Source organism: Balaenoptera physalus (assembly GCF_965194825.1).
Source record: "Balaenoptera physalus genome assembly, chromosome: 16".
NCBI lineage: Eukaryota > Metazoa > Chordata > Mammalia > Artiodactyla > Balaenopteridae > Balaenoptera > Balaenoptera physalus.
In genome coordinates this window covers 45,646,903-45,663,779 of record NC_138898.1, presented here as the reverse complement: position 1 = coordinate 45,663,779, position 16,877 = coordinate 45,646,903, and the positions used below count along the sequence as shown (strand labels likewise).

Genomic DNA, 16,877 nt, shown 5'->3' with positions numbered 1-16,877 from the left:
CCGCCCCCAGCAGACCGCAGCTCGGCGCAGAGACGGGGGTGCTGAGGGCTCACAGTTCACACTGGCCCAGTTCACACTCCCAAGTGTGAGGCCGGCGGGGAGCACAGAGGGCTCCTCACTCTGTGAGGACGGGCTGTGTTCCCAGCGCCCACCTGCGTGGCGGAGGGGTCCTCAACCCGAGGCCACAGTCACGGCCTTGTGCGCGTGCACGGAGCCACAAGGGTGATGTTTACGGTGCCCGGCTTTGCTGTCAGACCCTGAAGAACACACCACCCGGGCTGGGTCTCCCCAGAACCAGACCCTGAGGCAGGACGTGAGTGCAAGAGGCTTGTTTGGGAAGACACACCAGAGACGCAGCCGGAGCAGATGGGAGGCGGGACGGGGAGGACACCAGCCCACCAGGCTGTGGCACTGAGTGGTCAGGGAAGGGACGTGGGTGGCCTCATGCTTCCTGGCCCTGTTCTGCAGGGGAGGTTGGGCAACATAGCAGTCATTCTCCTGGGCAAAGCAGCCATTCCCACCACGCTCACCACGGCCAGGGCAGGACCCCGTCCAGACCTGCCGCCCAGAGCACCACCGTCCACTGCCCTGAACTCTCAGCCGCTGCTTCCCCCTACACGTCTGCCCATACCAGGACCATGGAACACGGAGCCGGGGAGCCGTCTGCATTTGCTTTTGCTCTGCCTGGACGCCGCCCTTGTCCCTCCCCCATCCTCCCTCCCCCATCCTCCCTCCCTCCATCATCAATTCTTATCTCCTTCCTTATTCTTCTTCCTAGAACTCACCAGTTCCCAACAACCTGTACCCTGTTCTTATTTGTCTTGTCCACAGTCTTCCTCCTTTCTCACTGGGATGAAACTCTTCATAGACAAGGATTTTTGTCCATTTATCTCACCACTTTCTCCCCCAGCACCCAGAAAATTTCCTAGCACACAGGAGCGATCCAACATATATTTGAATGAATGGATGAACTAGATCCAAACAAAAGAAGGCAGCTGAATTTGCACATTGTCAAAGGCCAACTCTTTAACCCAAAGGAGGAAACCACAGGGATACATTTCAACGCCAGCCGCAGCCCAGCGAAGGCGTGCCGCATCCCAGCCTCTGAGGGTCTCTCCATGCGCAGTGCGGGATGAACAAGCCCTTGCCTCAGAAACACCCACAGCCTCGGTCCCCAGCCCAGCGGTGGGGAGAGTCCCTCACCTCTGGGCTCCAGCCACCACCCTCATCCACAAGGGAGTCAGGCAAAGCCTTCTTCTCCAAACTGCTTCCAGGAGCCCCGGGGTCTATGGAGCTCCTCTGCAGGGAGTGTCCAGACATCCTGCCCTCAAGCCCCTGTCATCACTGAAGGAGCAGGAACGGAACCACTAGTGAGGACGGCTGCACCCATCACACGCTGTGCACCTGAGGGCACGCCACAGGTCCCCTGGAAGCCCCACAACAACCCTGTGGTTTGGGGACAATTATCACCCCACTTGCTCATGAGAATAAGGTCTCAGGGGTCTTACTCAACATCCCAAATGCAAGGAGAGCTGGCCCTGCATCCACTCCTGTTGGACCCCAGGGCCGATGCCTGTGACCGTCAGGACCCTCCATGTCCCGCTGGGCCCCTGACTGGCCCATGGGGCCTGGAGTACAGCACGGCACTGGCCCTACCAGGGACTCTGCTCTGGGGTCTGTTCCCGCCCTGCCTCGGACGGGCCACAGCGTCTGCGATCCCTGCCGGGGGCATGGACACCCCCCTAACCTCTCCCCGCGTGAGAGCTGGTGCGCCCACCCAGAGCTGAACACGACACCTGAAGGGCAGCCAGGCACATGCCCTCAGATCATGGTTTCTCCAAGTGGACAATTCCCCCCTTTGAGATGTGACAGAGCCCAGGGCAGCTGTGCAGCTCCCATCCCAGTGAAGGGACAGATGTGGGGAGTAACATGTGCATCTCTGTGGATTTGAACTTCAGGAATTCAGTTGCTCCAGGGTTTACACCAAACATAGGCTCCTTGGGTGCAGTTGTTTACGTTAGCACTTTTGTAACAAACCATGGAGCTCCGCCACAGGCTGGCTTCCAGCTGCCACCCCTCTCCCCGCTGCAGAAAAGACAGAAACGTCCAGAGGCCCTAGGGTGGCTTCTGAGCCCCAGCCCAGCCTGGCCACTTCCCACCCGGGGGCCTCTGCTCTGTGTCATGTACCCCTGGCCTTGCTCGTCCTGGGATGAACCGGGGGTGCCCTCCCTGCTCCCAGCTCTCACCCCCACCCCACCCCGTTCCAGTTGCCAATGCAGTGCAGCAGCCATCCAGGAATTAATGGTGGGAAGCACTGCTTCATCATGCTTCACACCATTAATTTCAGTATGGCTGCTGTGCTGCATTAGGAACTGGACTTCAGAAAGGGCACAGCAGGAACCGTTGTCTCTGCCCTACAACGTCTGGGGCTTCTGAGCCCAGGGGGCCGAGAGACATAGGTGCTGGCGGTGGAGTCTGGCTTGCATGAGCTCCAGAGGTAAGGGAAGGCCCCTGGCAACATCTGCTATGATGTGAGTCCTCAAACCTAAATCACAGACCGCGTGCATCGCATCGACGAGACGTGAGAAGGATGGAGGGACCGTCACAGCCGCGAGTTATAGAGCAGCTGGTGGTGGGGAAGTATATCAGCCAGAATTCAGTGCTCGTAAGAATTGCTCCGACCCAGAGAATTCACTGGAAGGTATCAGAAGCCCATAGGTCCAGGGACGAGGCTGGGGACAGGCCCCCCGGGGACGAGGAGAGAAATGAATACTCACTGCAGTGGGTGATCTCTCCCGGCTGCCATCACTCGGGTGGATATAGCAGCCACTGTTGACTCGAGATGCAAACACTGCGGAGGGAATACCTGGCGGCTTGGCGTGAACTGGCTCCTATGCTGGCCCCTTGGAGAAAATGTAATTCCCGAAAAGGAAACCAGGCTGTGAGAGGACGGGAAAAGGGATGCAAGTGCACACAGTGAAATGAGACGGGAAGAATTCCCGCTGGATTCTAGCTCCGTTCTTCCCGCCCCACACCCCCCAGACACACCACCACCTCCCACGCGCCGGGCCCAGACCGCCTCTCAGTGGAAAGATCTCGGGTTCTCTTCCCCCACGAAGCACCTAAACACTTGTGGGCAAATATCCGAATACCAAACAGTGCTTGGTGTCTCTCCTCTGAAAGGAACAAAGCAGCTCCTGCAATGTTTGTGCTTACAAAGTGTAATACAGTCTTTGTTTACTGAGGTATTTAAAGATTGCTAATTTCCTCCAAGCTCCTAATAGTGTGAATTCTTTTACTGCTTTAAATAGTTTATAATGTATTATTTTAGATTTTCAGTAACCATATTTATTCAGCAGTTAAGGCCGTTATTGCTGCCAAGTGATTTTGAAAAATGAGTGCAGAAGGCTAGAACAATGCAGTGCTTGTGCTTGTTCTATTAAACGGGAATCCAGATCACGTGGCTTTATCCCAGTCCTCTAGTCCCTGAGTCCCCCAATTAACTCGAAGCACAGACAATATACTTTTTTCCCGTCTAAATAGACTCTGCTCCATACTAATTCCCAAAGGTTTTACACCGGTCCCCATGTTCCCAAATTGTCCCATAATAACGATGGCACCTAGGGTGCCCTGGCCACAAACCCCAGCTCTCCTGGCTCCTGGCACATCCACAGCTTCCCCTGCGGGCCCTGGAGACTCTGCCTGAGGGCTTTCCTATCGTGGGGTCTGGTGGGAAGGGACAGAGCGTGGATCCCCAGGAGCCCTTAGCCGACTAGAAATGGGGATTGGAGGGAGACAGCCCAGCTTCTGGGCCCCTCAGTCCCTGGGCTGGGACAGCTCTGGCAGAAGGGAAAGTCAGCTCAGGAAGCCAGTGGCTCCAGCAGGAATCCACAAAAATCTTCAACCTGCGTTTTAGGTACTTCACAAGGACATCTTAGATCAAAGGGTACAGGAAAGTGCTGCCAGGTCCCGTCACAAGTCCCTCCAGGGGCAGGAGTGAGGAGTACACCGATGGGCCGATGCCTTGCTGTCCCCTCCCTCGCTTTCCATCCCTCCATCCCAGCCGGCGGGTCCTGGTGTCAGGACCCACCACCCACCCGTGGCCTTTGTTCTTGAGGCTCCTGGAAGGAAAAAAAAAAGAAAATTCCGTTCAATCCCCACTATAACCTGTCCTTGCAGGAGCATAAAAATAACTGAGTGCTTATTTTAAACACCTGACCAATCTACTGCGGCAGCAACTCAGAAAATCTGATAAGGTGATAATGGAAAATGTGTCACACATGAATACCCATTTTAAAAACACACTTATGTCACACTTCCCATAAAGGTCAAAATTAATGTTATGTTGAAAACATTTTTCAAAGTACAATTATCTTGACTCGTGAAGCAAACCAAATTCCTATTTGGTTTACAGTCTCGGTTTTAAGCCGCACACATTTCACCAAGAGGGCCTCACCCATCAGACTGAAGGCTGAGTTAACGCAATATTACAGGACCTTGTATCCCCCAGCCGCTGTCCTGGTCCCCGCTCAGCTGCCTCACCATCCAGGGAGAAACTGGTGCCTCTCCTCTGCCCGGCCCCACGTGTCCCCTCCACGCTGGGCTCCGAGCCCCTGGCCTGGGAGCCGCTGGCCACACGTCCCGCAGCAGCGAGGGGTCCCCACGGCACCGCAGGCCCACAGATGGGGGCTCGGCCACTGACAGGGGTTCAGCCGGGGGACTGTCTTCCAGAGACGGACAGGACGTACTTCCCTCTGAAATGGTGCTCAGGGTCTGCAATGGGGGAGCTGGTGAAGAAAGTAAGGACTGTTTTACCCTCTCTGGTTTCTAAAATTCAAGTAAAACAAACGGGCAATGAGCCCAAAGGCATAAGAAATTGTGGATTCCCTTCTTGAGAGAAGAGCCAGCAGAGATAAACCAGGAAGACGGGGAGTGAAGGACGATCTGGACATCTGGCCCTAGGGACCTTCCTGTGCCAGGTAAGTGGAGGAGAGAAGACTGCAGGACAACCCTGGAGCCTAGAACTCGGTGGTTAAACGCAGGTGGGTATCAACACAGGCGGCCCAGGGATTCTGAAGACCAGCGCCCCCGGCGTCCAGACCCTTGGGTTCAGGGACTCTGTCCTCTGCTGTCCCCCAGTGTCTGGAACAGTGCCTGCAACAGAGCAGACATGCCAGAGGTATTTGCTGAATAAGGAGCCAACAGAAGCAGCCGACCCTACAGGAGCGAGCCTTCTGCCTGCCGTGGAATGAGTAGGAGACAATTCTGGGGCGCACGCCCCCTGCCACCGGCACCTACGGGTGGAGAAAAGTTAGACAAGTCACCTTGGATCCATTAGGGACATAACAACCTGCTTCACGGCACTACTGTTAACCTCAGTGTGGATCGTCCCTGGAAAAGCTGTCGTAAACCCTAACATGTTGTGCAAATGAGCTGGTGGCGATGATGGAAAAGGCACAGCAGGTGTTTCAAGCCGATTTCAAACAAATAAAGGCTAAAGTCCAAAAAGACAGAGACAGGACAGATTTCGATGTAGGGAAGGTTCAGGGGAAAGACCAGACCCTGTATTCAGGAAGAGCCAGGCTCCACGCCAGCACATGGCTGCCCCCTCAGGACAGTATGTCTCTGGAGGTCCAATGTCCCATTTCAAGTGAACCTGCCAAGTAATCAGATAATCGTTCGGTGGAGTAAAAGCCAGACTGGCATTGATAAGGCTGGTGTCTGTCACCGTCTCGCAGGGCAACCAGTGATGTGCTTTGCTGAGCCTCTTGTGCCTCTGGTTCGTCGGTGCAGAGAGGAGGAAATGAGCTCGGTGCTTTTCTAACGTTTTCGTAGCAGAACTATGTTTTCAAGCAAAGCCCTGCATGCACTGAAGTCAAAACGACTTGTCCACGGCAGGCACACCTGTAGAAATTGTAAATGGGCACCTCTGATAAAGTGAAAGCTCTCCCCCACCCACCCTAGCCCAGCCCCTTCGGTGTCGCCTTCCCAGGACCCGGGAACACATCCGAAATGCCCGAGCGGGATGACCCTCGGGGGTGCTTTCCTGCTGCAGAAAATCTGGGCATATGTGACCCCAATCAGCAGTTTTCCCATCTGCCAGTCTGTCCTCTCCCCCCAGACACAGTCCTCGATTTCTTTGGAAATATGTCTTTTACTGCCCTTGTTTGAACGAGACGGCCTGAATGTACGTGCAAAATCAAAGGTTAATGATAAAACCTCTCCGGAAAACATGCTGCTTGAACGGCCACGAGCCCCAGCTCCAGTGACTGCATAGATCCTTGTTGGGTTTTCCTTTTGAAATCACACATGGTGCAGCCACAGGAGCCCAGGGCTGGCCGCCTCCCAACTCAGAAACGATTCCAACCATCTGCTAATGCCACCTGGCTATGGGGGCTTCCAGAAACACGTGCTCTGGGTCGTGACCAACATGCAATAAGGTCCTTCTACTGGGCAAACACCCACTGGTGGTTTGTTTGTAAAGGAGCAGGTAAGTGTCCGTTTGGGGCGCCTTACAGGGGGATGAAGCATCCCTGCCCTTTATTGTTATTACTAAGACATCATCCACCTAAATCTTTGTACCTGCTATTGGTTTATCTCCCCCAAGAATCAAGTATGAGCATCAATCAACTCAGCCTTGGGGACCATCCTCACAGTTGTCCACTAGCCTGTGTCACTGTGGCAGGTGAGGTGGATGGGCAATAATTAGATAAGAGATGACCAGCGTCTCCCTAGAGAAGACCAGGGTCACCTCTTTACTGTGCTCCCGTGGCCAAAGACAGGTGGCACTCAGGCAAGACAGAGATCTCCCCATGGGGTCAGCCCACATTGGCAGCCTCTCCCCTCCCACCCGCCTGCCCCCACTCCCTGCAAGCCTCACCTGGGGGCACTTCCTTAGAAATCACCTGCCCATGAACCATCTCAGGGTCTGGTTCCGGGGCCTCCTCTCTCCTCAGCCACTGAGGGTCAGCCTGGGCTGACGAAGCTTATGGAGACTTCCAGAGACTGTATCTGCGTTAGGGGCGTTGCACCCATGGACAGACACAGGTATAAATCCTCTCCCTTACGTTTGGCTCTGCTGGTTATGGGGACAAGCTTTTCTGTCCAAAGAGTAGCAGCAGCTGTCTTGTCATCTTTATCAGCCCCGGGAAATTCCAGTGCGTTCCCTCCAGCGAGGGTCACATGGCAGACATAGGACAGAGGCAGAGGGTGGACAGAGTATCCCGGTCAGCCTGAGAGATGTGACTAGTCAACGGCCATCCCAAGAGTAAGGGTGGAAATCAGGATGGGCGCAGGGCAGGAACACTTGGTTTACTGGGGAAGCAAGCCTCATCTCATCTTATCTGGGTCCTCAGGGCAGGATGCTGCATTGTCCTGCCCCCCAGGTGTTTTCTAGGTCACCAGAACACCCAGAGGGCTGGTTAAAACACAGATTGGGAGACCTCAGCCCAGAGCCTCTGATCCAGCAAGTCTGGGATGGGCTCCAAGAATCTGCATTTCTAACAGATATCCAGGTAATGCTGAAGCTGTTCTGGGGACCCTACTTTGAGAACCTCTGGGCTACACCAGACTCTCTTGTAGACCCCACCTGGAGTACCGTTCATCGCAGCCCATGACTCTTATTATCTGCTCAATCCTCAGGCTTCCTGAGCAGAGCAGAAATTCCTGGGTGTTTAACACAGGTCTCCATCCTTAGGAGGACATACTCTACTGAGTGAGTGAATGGCCTCAACACCCAGGCCCTGGGGGGACCCACTCAGAAAACACACTCAGCACATACAAAGAGCACTGACTGACCAGTCACCAAGTGCCAGGCACCGCACACCAGCCATCCCTTAAACCCCGTAGCAATCCTACACCGTAGATGTGAGCAACACCTGTTTTCACAGATGAAGGAACTGTGGCTCAGAGAGGTAAGTAATTTGACAAAGGTAAGTAATTTGACACAGCTAGGAGGGGGCAGAATTGGACCTGAAATCCACAGTCTGACTTCCAAACTTGTACTCATAACCCCTACACACTAACCCTTATACTCTGACCCCTACTCTGTGACCTCTAGACCCTACCCCTCTACATGACCTCTACACCTTAACCCCTACACCATGACCTCTACACCATGACTCCTACACCATGACCCCCACACCATGACTCCTACACCATGACCCTACACTATGACCTCTACACTATAACCCCTACACTATGACCTCTACACTATAACCCCCTACGCTATGACCCCTACCCTATAACCCCTATGCTATGACCCCTATAGAGTGACCCCCTACACCGTGACCTCTACACTATAACCCCTACACCTTAACCCCTAAAACATGACCCCTACACCCTAACTGCTACACTATGACCCCTATACCATGACCTCTATACTATAACCCCTACAACTCCACAGACACAAATCAAGAGGCTGCTCAAGCATCCTTCTCCTGGGAAGACTTTCCTGAGCTCCCTGCCACCCGCAGCCCAAGCGGAATTCACTGCGCATCCCTTTTGAGGGGAGTTTGGATTCTGTTGGAGAAGCAGGGGTGATGGAGGGAGGCAGGGGCTGGCCCCGGGGGAGCCCAGCAGCCGCACTGTAACACGGCATCTTGTTCTAAAGGTCAGCCACTGCAGGGCTTTCCACATGGAAGCAGGATCAGGCACCACATCCTGGACTCCCTCAGCCTGCAGCCTCCAAAAGCAGAGTCTGAGTCAAGGGCGTGTGGGTTGTAATCCCAGGAACAGGGGTGAGGGACGGGGGTGAGAGAGGGAAGGGAAAGTCCACCTCGCTGCCTGGCCGCAGCCCAGGCCTCCAGACACTCAATCGGGGGGGCACCGGGTGAGAAGTCTCATGACCCCCTCATCTACCCCTCGGCTCCCTGGAAGGCTGACCTGCCCCAGATGTCCAGGTGGGATGTGTGGGGGCCACATGGGTCCAGGATGTCCCTCACTGAGGCATCAGAGAAGGACCGAGCAGGACAGCGGTCCCCAACCTTTTTGGCACCAGGGACCGGTTTCGTGGAAGACAATTTTTCCATGGACAGGGTGTGGGCATGGTTCAGGGGGTAATGTGAGTGATGGGGAGTGATGGGGGGCGGCAGATGAAGCTTCACTCACTTGCCCACCACTCACCTCCTGCTATGCAGCCCAGTTCCTAACAGGCCGCGGACCGGTACCAGTCCACAGCCCGGGGATTGGAGACCCCCAGAGCGAGAGGACAGAGCCAGGCCGTGTCAGGCTATATGAGGCTGGTCGCAGCCTGCAGTAGGGCAGGGGCTGGGAGGACCAAAGGGGTGCCCAGGAGGGTCCCATCCCAAGACCAGCAGGGACAGGGAGAGAGCCCAGGCACTGCCTCCCCCCGAGCAGGCCACCGAGTGGACAGATGTGTGGGTGGACAGACAGAGGTCCCACAGGTGTATTGTAGAAGCATGAAGAGGACAGAATAACTCCCGACTGAGAGAGGCCTCGAAAAACCAGAAACGGCTGAAGAGAAGGTAAAGACAGCATTGGACTAGAACTTCCCCAGCTTCTGGAATTAACGTATTTCTCCAAATTTTTCTTGCCATCAGTACCAATTCACCACTGAATTCTGCATCCACCTACCTCATCCAGTGAAGAGCAGGACGAGGGGTTGAACGGGGACGTTAAGAAAGAGAGAGCAGGGCTTCCCTGGTGGTGCAGTGGTTGGGAGTCTGCCTGCTAATGCAGGGGACACAGGTTCGAGCTCTGGTCTGGGAAGATCCCACATGCCGCGGAGCGACTAGGCCCGTGAGCCACAATTGCTGAGTCTGCGCGTCTGGAGCCTGTGCTCCGCAACAAGAGAGGCCGCGATAGTGAGAGGCCCGCGCACCTCGATGAAGAGTGGCCCCCACTTGCCGCAACTAGAGAAAGCCCTCGCACAGAAACAAAGACCCAACACAGCCATAAATAAATAAATAAATAAATAAATAAATGAAAATTTAAAAAAAAAAGAAAGAAAGAAAGAGCAAAAGACTTGAGCAGAGAGTTGACAGGAGATTATGTGAAAAATGGCAACAAGCACAGGAGAGAAGCTAGGCGTCACCATGACCAGGAAGCGCAAGTTAAAACCACAGCAAGATTCCACCACACAGCCCCCAGCACAGAAAAACAGACTGACATTGTCAAACGCTGGCAAAGTGCCTACCGAGGCGAGCTCGTGTCATTGGGAACGTGTGACAACAGCACCACCTGGAAACTGACACTTTCTGATAAAGTCGAACCCCTTTCGAGGCTGCAACCTGACATCCCACACCTGGGCGTTCACCCAAGAGAAGAGAAAACCTGTGTCCACGAACAAACGTGCACAGGCTCTTCATCACCACGGAGGCAACTCAGAAACTGGAAGGAGGGTTCGGACCCAGGCCCCAGCGTGGATGAGGCGGAGCCCAAAAAACACCACCACCTGTGAGGCCAAGAACAGGAAAGCAACCTGTGCTGAAAGATCAGAACGGGCGTCCCCGGGGTGGGGAGCGGGTTTGTGGGTCTGAGTGGGAAGGGTCACGGGGAGACTCCTGAAATGAGGAAAACCTTCTCTGTCTTGTCTGGACGATGCTTACACAGATGTATGAAATTACAAAACTCATCAGACTGAAAGATCTGTGTATTTTACTCTGTGTAAATTATGTTTAAAAAACAATGATAAATGTGGGCCCCAGCCCGCCAGTGCTGGCTCCATCCCACGGGCACAGACATGCCAGGCCCCTGGGCTGGGTCCTGCCGACAAGGCAGGGAGGTCTGTGTGGTGTTTGCCCATCTGTCTCAGGTCCCAGAGCAGCAGCTTCAGTTACTGTGCGAATAAACAAAGTCAGGGTCACCGCATTCCCTGGATTCAGCCCCACCCTGCTTTATAAATGCCCCCACCCATTTCATACTGAACTTTCCCAGTCGTTAAGTATCGACCCCAGGTCTGATGGCAGGACCGTCCAACCCACTGGACGGGCAGCAGCCTGTGCTGGGGGAGATGGTCTGGATCTGGGTCTAGAGGCCACACTGCCCACATCCAGAGGCGGCTCTGCTGCTCCCTGGCTGAGGCCCCTTCACTGCTCTGTGCCTCGGTGACCTCATCTGTAAGGTGGGGACAATGTGGGTACCTACCTCACAAGGCTGCGGTGGGGGCCAAAGGGGACCATTTCTGCCGAGTGCTTAGTGGGTCTTGCTAACCATCAGCCAGTAACATTTAAGTGCTTCCTCCCTGCTGGGCACTTCGCGTCTTTCCAAGTTTCTATAAACCAGACTGCAGTGAACACCTGTGATTTTACTTGTTCTAAAATATTCTCTAAAGACACACTCCTGGAAGTGGAAACCCTCTCCCACAAGGTGCAAAGCCACCTTCCAGAAGGAGTCTTCCAAGTTCTGCTACGAACAGGAAGATGAGACAGGTCCCATTCCCCATACCCGTGCAAGACTCTGTGTGTTTATTTTTTATTTATTTATTTTTTTGGCTGTGTCATGCGGCATGCAGGATCTTAGTTCCCCGACCAGGGATTGAACCCGTGCCCCCTGCCTTGGGACCACAGAGTCTTAACCACTGGACCACCAGGGAAGTCCCGACTCTGTGTGTTTATACTTGTTTGCAAAGCTTTCCAATTGTTGGCAAAAAATACTTCCTCATGCTGCCTTCCTTGTCATTAACGGTATTTTCCATCATGAACTGACTGTCTGTTTTAATCTGCACATACACAGTACCTTTTGTGGCTTTACTCCACATTCTTACCTGGGTGTTCACCCATTTAACACAGAAGGACTCTTCATGTACGACACATATTACCCATCTGGAGGATACCGTGTGACTTATTATCCAAATCAGGGCACTGAGTAAGTAAAAGGGTCGCAACGGATAATGACACAGGACAACAGGTATAAACCAGACTCTCTGGAGTGGATCGGGGCTGTGGCCATCTAACCAGCTGCCTCTCACTGCAAATGTTCCTGTTCTTCTGCAGACCAGGGCTCACAGGGAGCTCCGACAGCCCGGGGATGGAAACCATGGCCGCCACCACATGGGCCCCTGGCTCCGGCCAGCTGGACTTGCAGCTGTGCCCTCGGCAGCCATGATGAACTCCCCGCACACGAAGCTCTGGGTCAATGAAAACGCTCAAGGAGAAATGAACGGCCTTCCTCTGAGATGTCACACAAGCCCAGTGGACCCGCAACCCAGAAGGATCTCCCTCCTCACTAAGTCACCCAAGCTAATTACAGGGGGGTTTGCAGAATGAGCTACTGATGTACTGTCCCTCGTCTCAAGACAGTGACTTGGAGACAGCAACCAGCGTCTGAGAGCAGGGAGGGCGCACTCCACGGACAGGGGCGGGACAAGCCCCGCCTGGCAGCTCATCGAGACCCTGCTCCTCCATCGATTTCGTGGTAGGGAGTGTCACGTGGAGTGTCTCTTGCAGCGCACCCCACCTTGGCAGAAACTCCAGCCTGGTCTCTCTCTACCGCCACCCCCAGATCCCCAGGGTCATCCCTGGCACCAAGCTCCAGCAGACTTGGCTCCTGGCCGAGCCTCCTGCTGTGTGGGGACCACAGTCCTCCTCCCCAGGCTGGGGGACCCCTGGTTCTTGCTCAGGGAACCACAGGGAGGAATCGGGCTCAGATCTCCCGCTCAGAAGCCTCTCACTGTCTTCCTAGTCATCTTCTTGTCAGGGGTGTCTTTAGCGCCTCCGGAGCAGAACATGTTTTAAAATGCACTTCATCTTTACAATACAGTTATTTTCAATGATAAGCATTACTGTAGAGCTACAGAAATAAAGACAGCGTGGACTGGCGTGGGACCTCGCCCAGCACCCCTCCAGCGCCGAAACCCAGACAGTTTCCTGTTCCCAGGGAAAGCCTGAGCTGTCGAAGAGCCAAGGCCGTCTTTCTGTTTCACAAAGCTGGAGACCAAGAAAGGTGAAAATGCCCCGAGCACATTGACTTAGTGTTTATTGTTTTGAGCCGACCCCTCAGGAAGGACTTGCACGGAGTGATGGGGTGGAGGCCACACAGAACCAACCCAGCTGGCACGACGGAGGAGACGCTGGTCCATCGGGGCCCACGCCGCATGCCTCCCCTCTGACCACAGGAGCACCTCCTGGAACGTTCCCCACCCACCCACCCTGCTCCCAGGCAGCACCTCTCTCCAGAGCCCTCTCTCCAAGGCCCTCCCGAAGCCCTTCCCTGCCTGCACTGGGCCGGAGTGTCCATCGGGAGCTCAGGTCCCTTCAAAAAGGCAGCCCGAGGCTGAGCGGCCCTCTGACCACAGGGGACCACGGCCCGGCGGGCGGCATTGACAGCTTTGTTGGGGGAGGGGGCCATCATGACCACCCTCACCTGTAGGAGGAGGAGGAGGGGCGTGGCCCCCCCAAAGGGCCAGGGCACTGACGCTGCACCGCTGCCCGGGTCCCGGTGGATGGGGCAAGACAAGGTGAGTGGACCGGCAGGCAGAGGCGATGGGATGGGATGGGGTTGGGGGGTGGGGCAGGGCCGGGGGGGGAGGGGGTGGGAAGGACACCCTGAGGATTCACACAGGGGCAGCTGCTCCTCACTTCTAATCAATTTTGGCCTCGTCTGCCCATCTCATGGTCTGCGTGACACGCAAACTGAAGGAGAAATTGTTTATGCCGGACTCACAGCTTTTTAACCTGCTAACCAACCACAGGAGATATTCCTTGTCAACAAAACGTTTCCTTGTTGGGTCATTTGTAGAGACATGGATGGACCTACAGACTGTCATACAGAGTGAAGTAAGTCAGAAAGAGAAAAACAAATACCGTATGCTAACGCATATATGTGGAATCTAGAAAAACGGTACAGATGAACTGGTTTGCAAGGCAGAAATAGAGACACAGATGTAGAGAACAAACGTATGGACACCAAAGGGGGGAAAGCGGGGAGGGGGGGTGGGAGGTGGGATGAACTGGGAGATTGAGATTGACATGTGTACACTAGTATGTATAAAATGGATAAGTAATAAGGACCTGCTGTATAGCACAGGGAACTCCCCTTCGCTGTACAGTAGAAACTAATGCAACATTGTAAAACAACTATACCCCAATTTTTTAAAAAAACAAACTTTTCCTTGCCCCTGGCTAATGTAAAAGAAGTTAGCCACTAAGTGCAGAGGCGGTTGGATTTCCACAGCTCTCTTGGTTCTGGGCCATCCTGGCCGCACACCCTGCCCCCGACAAACAGGTCAGGACTGGCGAGGTCGAACACCCCAAACTGGGGCGAATCTTGGGGAGCATCTAAACCTGGAACCCGTGTGCTGCTGGGGAACAGACATCACAGCTTCAAACTGGGCTCCCACACGCCACCCACACGCCTGCTCTTCCCTTCTAATTTGCCTACCAGTCTTTGAAAATCTGATGTTTAAGAAAGACGAAGTAAAAGATTTTAACCACTTATACCATTTCTCTAAATTCCTCACCATCTTTCCACAATAACAAAGAAATTGTCTGGTGATTTGGGTTGAGACAGTCCCTGGCAGAGAGCGGGGGGTTTTCTGACTTCTGTTTTCCCCTCAACACAGCAGGCCGTCTAAGCTTCCTTCCAGTTTAAAACTCTTCCAGGGACAGGAAAGGGGGCCCGAAACCACAGTCAGGTGGGTGCGTCCAGGACGGCCAAGGCACATGACCTGTGACTTCTGCTGACACACTCATTCAGGGACCTCATGACAACAAGCACTGCCCCTCAAGCAGGTGGCGTCTTTGTGCCCCACGCACAGAACTGAGAGGTGCTGAGCTGCAAGCAGGAGCTCCCAAGGGTCAGGGCTACACCCAGAGGAGCCGCAGGGCCCTGCTTGGTCAACAGCCCCGCCAGTGGGACCGCACCATGGCGGCAGGGGCCACAGGACTCAGAGGGCAGCATGTCAGCCAGGCCCCGTAGGCCAGAGTCAGACTAGAGATAACCAGACGTGAGGTCGTGCATTTGAACTCAAAGGGTCAGTCGTCCAGGAATGAGATGACAGAGACTTGAATTGTCGGCAGTTCTGATGGAAAAGTCCTACGTTTTGAGCTCACCACAAGCTTAATATGAACGAACACTGTGATGTGCTATAGAGATGCTAATTAATAAGCTAGGACCTCGTCAGAGAATTTCTATGGCTACTGCCCATCGCCCCCATGTCTGTGCTGCCCATCGCCCCCGTGTCTCTCTCTCCTCCCTCCTGAGCTCAGACGTGTTTACAACTGTCTGTGAAACCTCCCCACCTGAATGTGCACAGACCCCTAAACCTGAACAATACTCACCAACATCCATTACCCACCCAGCCCACCCGTCACACCTGCGGTCTGTTTTCTGGATCTCCTGGTGGCCCTGGCATCAGCCCCTGAGCCTTGTCTCACCTCCGTCCACGTCTCTCCCTCACCTCCTGCCAAAGCCTCTTCCCGGGGAGTAGCTGCCGCCGACCTCCACACTGCTCCCCTCGGCTCAGCATCGGCACCTCCTGCCTGGACAGTCGCTTCCCATCTGGCCCCTTTTCCTCGTCCACCAAGGAGCCTTGCAGAACGATTTTGCAAAATGCACTTCTGATTGTTATCACATCCCTTCATAAGGCCCCAGCTCCTGTAGAATAAAGTGCAAATCCCGTAGCCAGGTCCCCGGAGCCCCGGGTGATCAGCACCTGCACCTGCTATCTCGTCCACCTGGAGGACGTCCTGCCACACTTTCGTCCATGCCGGACTCTCATGGGGACGGTAACTCGGCCCTTTCAGCCCCCTAGTCCAAGACCTGGCCTGAAGGTGAACTCTGGAGCGTCCCCTGGTCACCCAGCCCCGCTCCCAAATCTCTGCCCTCCTCTCCACCCGCATGCACTTCACCTTGGTGATTTTCACACTGTGTAATGAATCTCTGTTTTCATGTCACTCTTGGCCACGAGAGAGCAGGACACGAGAGTGTCCTGTGTTTGTAACTCCAGCACCAGGCTTAGAGCCTTCAAATGCCTGCTGAAGAAAAGAAAAGAAATTAATAAATCCACACCTAAGTGCATGGATGGGTGGACGGATGGATAGATAGGTCCCGCCCCCCCCGCATCCCTTTGCATATTGCGTCGCCCCCTCCTGCCTACACCAGTGAAATCTTCCCCAGGCATCTTCTCGGGTGCCATTTACAGCAGCAGGACTGTCCTTCCAAGGTCAGCCCACGGCCCCCCAACGTGCGACCGTGCCTTGGGGAGGGTTTCCAATAAGACTCGTGAAGCAGAGAAGCCTCTGGGCACAGCAACACAGCCTCCGGAGGGGCTGCTTCTGGAGCCGAGGCACCACCTGCCAGAGGAGAAGGGGGCCTTTCCGAACGGGCAAGTGAACCCAGGACCAGAGAGGAGTCGTCATGTGTGCCATCTCTTATAGGAACACAAGGCTTGATGGAAAAGGGAGCAAGGGGCCTGCCACCCGGAAGAGGTGACAAACAAACCTCCTGAACCCTTCACAGCTGTGACTGCCAGGCAGCCCCAAAAGTTCAGCTGGGCGGGATCCCAGATCCCAGATCTTTCACGGTGAAAGTAGGAGGGAATTTTACTGACTGCGAATTAACATCTTACCCCCTTTCAGAGCATCTGGCAATGGAAGCAAAGGCTTTCATTACATGCACAAGACCTGAAATACACGGGCAGTCAGAGGATTTTATCTTTCGAGAAATATTCAAAGGACATGACACCCCAGTCTTGGGAGCTCCAGCTACCTGAAGACACCCCAGCAGACCTTAAACGCCACGTCTGAGAACGCCTTCCAAGGGTGGCAGCCGCGTGGGATGTCCCTCTGCCCCGCTCTTCCCCTCTTCCTCATCGTGGCTCAAAGGTGAGAGTTACCTGAATTCCTGTTGAAGATTTATTACACCAGCTACCAAGAGACTTTTTATGTCGAAGCTTTCTGTTGGGTTTTCTGCCCTCC

At 54.5% G+C, this 16,877-nt stretch overlaps 1 long non-coding RNA gene across 1 annotated transcript in view; it reads right to left on the bottom strand.

Annotated features, from left to right (window-relative positions):
* The window catches only part of LOC309645126, a 43,340-nt gene extending 27,408 nt beyond the window's left edge, over positions 1-15,932 (bottom strand). Inside the window, exons 1-2 of the long non-coding RNA XR_014254754.1 lie at positions 15,810-15,932; positions 2,778-5,904 (exon numbers count right to left, since the gene is read on the bottom strand). This is a non-coding gene — a long non-coding RNA (uncharacterized lncRNA). The remainder of the gene's footprint in view (positions 1-2,777; positions 5,905-15,809) is intronic.
* Between the last annotated feature and the right edge of the window lie 945 nt (positions 15,933-16,877).